Source organism: Physeter macrocephalus, chromosome 4, assembly GCF_002837175.3.
Source record: "Physeter macrocephalus isolate SW-GA chromosome 4, ASM283717v5, whole genome shotgun sequence".
NCBI lineage: Eukaryota > Metazoa > Chordata > Mammalia > Artiodactyla > Physeteridae > Physeter > Physeter macrocephalus.
The window spans coordinates 74,670,162-74,674,995 of record NC_041217.1 but is presented as its reverse complement, the minus strand read 5'-3'; positions in this window follow the sequence as shown (position 1 = coordinate 74,674,995).

The following is a 4,834-nucleotide window of genomic DNA, read 5'->3' as shown; positions in this document are numbered from 1 at the left end:
GGGGACACGGGTTCGTGCCCCGGTCCGGGAAGATCCCACATGCCGTGGAGCGGCTAGGCCCGTGAGCCATGGCCGCTGAGCCTGCGTGTCCAGAGCCTGTGCTCCGCAACGGGAGAGGCCACAACAGGGAAAGGCCCGCGTACCGCAAAAAACAAACAAACAAACAAAAAAAACCACCACAGTTAAAAAAAAAAGATTAATAGCAAGAATTCTAGAACCACACTGCCTGTATTTGAATTCTGGTTTCACTAGTTCCTAGCTATATGAATTTGGGCAAGTGTTTTAATCCCACTGAACCTCTGTTTCCTTATCTCTAAAAGAGAAATAATAAAAATACGTAATCTCATAGGTTGCTTTAAAAATTAAATAACTTACTGTATGTAAAACTCTTCAAATAGTACATGCACTAAGTGTTCCTGTTATTATTGTGGTAACAAAGCCCTTCTGAGAAAAAGTTCTAGAGATCTATTGCACAACAACATGAATATACTTAACACTATTGAACTGTACATTTAAAAATGGTTAAGACAGTAAATTTAATGTTATAGGTTTTTTACCACAATTAAAAAATGTTTTAACCCTTAGGAAAACAGAAGTTTTTAACATGGAATTTTTTTTTTTGATGGAGCTTTATTTATTTATTTATTCATTTATTTATTTTGGCTGAGCCACGTGGCTTGTGGGATCTTATTTCCCCGACTAGGGATGGGACCCAGACCCCCTGCAGTGGAAGTGTGGAGACTTAACCACCGACCACCAAGGAATTCCCTGGAATTTTATAAGATATTTACTTTCAAATCCAGAGATTCAGTGGTCTTTTTCTTAAATTGTACATAATTAATAAATGCCTCTTCATAAAAAAATAATAATAAAGCCCTTCTGAGAGATGGTCCTGGAAGTTAATGGAGACAGAAAATCCTCCAATGGGTAAAATTTCAAGTAGTATACATCATTGGCTCTTTTGGGAGAAGACACAGAGGATCTATACTGATTCATGTGCAAGGTCAGTGATTTGGCTGGGTGGACAAACTTAGATGGAACAAAATCAGAGGGTTGGGGAAAAGAGGTCTGGGAAGAAGTCTTGGGAATGGACCTCTTAGGAGGGCCCCAGAACCCAAGAATATTTGTGTCTAGTATAGCCACTCACCATCATAAGGCTGTCTCCCTAGAGGCTGCTCCTGGTGGTCAGATGTGTAAGGTGAACCTGCTTTATGGATGTCATTCTGTTTCTCCCTGAGACATTCTATGAACCCAACAGCTGTGGTGGCAAGGACATAGGCTATATGTGGCCTTCACAGGATGGACCGCCCCTTACCAAGTCAGACCTAGTGGGGGCTACTGCTGAAGGTCAGCTTGGCCCACAAAAGCTACCAATTCAGCTCACCTACTTGATGAAGGGTGCTTATGTTAGCTCTCTTCCAACAAGGAAGGGGCAGAAATTTTTTCTCTCTAGAAGGCAATTACGCATTTTTAGCCTTGGATTTATTTTCCCTACTCCCATACATCTGCCCCCACCACCATCTGTGGACATTCCAGATACCTCATACGCTATCGTGGCTCCCCACACGTGTGGCTTCTGACCAAAATCTCACTGTACAGTGAAAGAGTGTTGACAGTGTCTAGCACGTGAAGTGCTCTGCAAGTATTAGTGTAACCAAAAGTGGGGTCCAGCTGCTCAGTGCTCAAAAGCCCATAAAGAGGCAAGTTGGTGGAAAGGAAAGTTTGCTTTATTTTGGAAGCTGGCAACCAGGGGGTAGGGCGGATTCCCCCTCCCCCCCCACCCCCACTGACAGTCAGTGGGCAAGAGCTTTTATAGATGTAGGGAGGGGCTACATGCAGAAACAGCACAGTCAGCTCTGACAGTCATCTTGAAATTAGTCATGCGGTGGTCTGACCAGCGTCATCTTGATTTTTTAAAAAATATTTATTATTTATTTATTATTGTGGCTGTGCCTGGTCTTAGGTATGGCATGTGGAATCTTCGTTGTGGCATGCATGCGGGATCCAGTTCCCAGACCCGGGATCGAACCCGGGATCCCTGCATTGGGAGAGTGGAGTTTTTACCCACGGGACCACCAGGGAAGTCCCTAGATTGTCTTAAGTACAGTTAATCTCAGTTCCAGGGTTGGTTTGTTCCCATTTCCTTGAGGCCAATTCTTGGAATTGTGGCATCTTATGTCATGGCTACAGTCTGGTCATCATGTAGTTAACTTCTTCCACCTGGTGGGGGTTTCAAGACAGCTCACAGGATATGGCTCTGAACGTTATCTATAGCCTTTGAGAAGGAACTAAAGGTCCTTGACTTTGCTTACTGACTAAACTATTATTGTTTTGTCCTGTTTGACTGCTTTTCTTTGCTTCTGCATTTTCTCACTTCTCTGATTAAACTTATTCTTTGGTTAAAGATTTTCCACAGACAATAGGCAGGCGGAGGACATGGTGGGGAAGGACCATAGGGTCCTCCTCCTTTTCATTAGCTCATTTAATCTTCACAGAAACCATATTAAGCTAAATACCATTATTATCTCCATTTTACAGATAAGGAAACTGAGTTACAGAGAAGTTTTGTAAATGGCTCAAAGTCACAGTAGGTAAGTGAGTGGTGAGGCCAATATATGAATCCAGAGAGTTTGGCTCCAGAGTCCATGTTCTTTACCCTGGAAGGCCCATGGGAGTCATGGATCTTATGTACTCCATCCCTCAGAAGCATTTGGCTTTGTAGAGACTGAGTTATGGCAAAACCTTCTGAGAATGGAGTGCTGACCACAGAGTGGAGTGCAGTGTATGCTCTGAACCAGCAGCCATTCTATGGCACCATTTCTCTCTCAGCCAGGATACATGGTGGCCCCAGGAAGAGAGAGATAGAAGTGGGAGTGGGGCCTCTCACTACTACACCAATAACCCATTCACAACATTTTTGCGTGTAGCCGCATGACTCTGGGCTCTGCTGGTTTAGAGGTTTGGTATTCCAAGGAGGTTTACTTCCACAAAGAGGAGACACCAATAGGCCCATTGCACTGGAACCTGAGACAGAGACCTGGCCATTAGGGGCTTTTTAAGCCATTGAGTAAACAGGCAAAGAAGGGGAATAAGAGGTTAGCTGGGATAATTGATCCTGATGACTTAGAGAAAATAAGGTTACTGTTACACAGCAGGGTCAGAGAGGAGGATGTGTGCAACCCAGCGGCACCCCAGGGATATCTTATACCATCATGTCCAATGGTTAAAGTTAACAGAAGACTAAACCAGCAGAAGCAAGATAACAGCTAGTTATCCTCCAGGAGTGAAGGTTTAAGTCACTCCATAAGAAAAGAACCCAACCATCTGAAGTCCTGGCTGCATAACATAGTGGTTTAGAGCCTGAGCTCTGGTATCAGACTACCTGGATTTAAATCTGAGTGCTAACACATGCTGGCTGTGTACCTGTGTCTACTTTAGTTTCCACACCTGTAAAATGGGGATAATAATAGTTCATATCTCAAACGGTTATTTTGAGAATTGAGTAATACTTACAAAACACATAGAACAGGGTCTGGCATGTAGTAAACACTCTATAAATGTTAGCTATTATTAAGACAAAGGAATGAGAAGCAACAGAGGAAAGTCATAAATACCAGTGACAGCCTCGGGCTCAGCTGCAAAAATGAGAACAGTACAGGAATGTTTATACCAGTTTTATTTGTAATAGCCAAAAACTAGTCAGAAACAATCCAGATGTTCAGCAGTATGTGATTAAATAAACTGTGGTACATCCACACCATGGTAGATTGCAGCAGTAAGAAGAAATGACCTATTGCACAGAGAAAGAAACCATCATAATGAAAAGGCAACCTACGGAATGGGAGAAAATACTTGTAAATCATCTATCTGATAAGAGGTTAATGTCCAAAATTTATAAAGAGCTCATACAACTTAACTGCAAAAACCCAAACAATCTGATTAACAAATGGGCAAAGAATCTGAATAGACATTTTTCCAAAGAAGACATACATATGGCGAACAGGCACATGAAAAGGTGCTCAGCATCACTCATCATCAGGAAAATGCAAATCAAAAGCACAAAGAAGCGCTGGTGGGGCGCAGCTACAAGTGGAGGCACGCACCACAGTCCCAGGCGGGCAGCCCTCAGCGATGGCACACGGCCTCCAGCTCCTGCTCCTGAGCTGCGCCTGCAGTATGGCGTCCCCCGCCTGGGAGGTGAAGGTGGCCTGTTTGGAGGATGTGGACTTGCCCTGCTCTGCCGGCTGAGACCCACAGGTCCCCTACACATTCTCCTGGGCCAAGCTTACAGATGGCTGTGTAGAGAGGATGGAGGTGTCCCAGGAAGACCTGTGGTACTCTCAGCAGAGGGGCTCTTCAGCGGCCCCCAGGGAAAGGCTGTATTCCCTGAGGATCCGAAATACTACTAGCTGCACCTCGGGGACCTGCAGGTACTCTCTGGGAGATCCAGAAAGGCAGAGAAAGTTAAGTGGCACTGTGATCTTGAAAGTGACAGGATGCTCTAAGGGACGCAAAGAAGAGACTTTTAGGAAATACAGAGCTGATACCGTGGGGACAAGGACACTGGCAGCAGAAGTCCTGGGAAGTACTCCTTGGTGTGAGCCTTCCCAGAGTCTGTCATTAGCTCCACCAAAGAGCCCAGGAAGGCTTCAGTGTTGGGTTGCCTCAGGCAAAACAACCAACAGGGAGGGAACCCAGCCCCATCCATCAACAGTCAAGCGGATTAAAGTTTTACTGAGCTCTGCCCACCAGAGCAACAGTCAGCTCTACCCACCACCAGTCCCTCCCATCAGGAAACTTACACAAGCCTCTTAGATAGCCTCATCCACCAGAG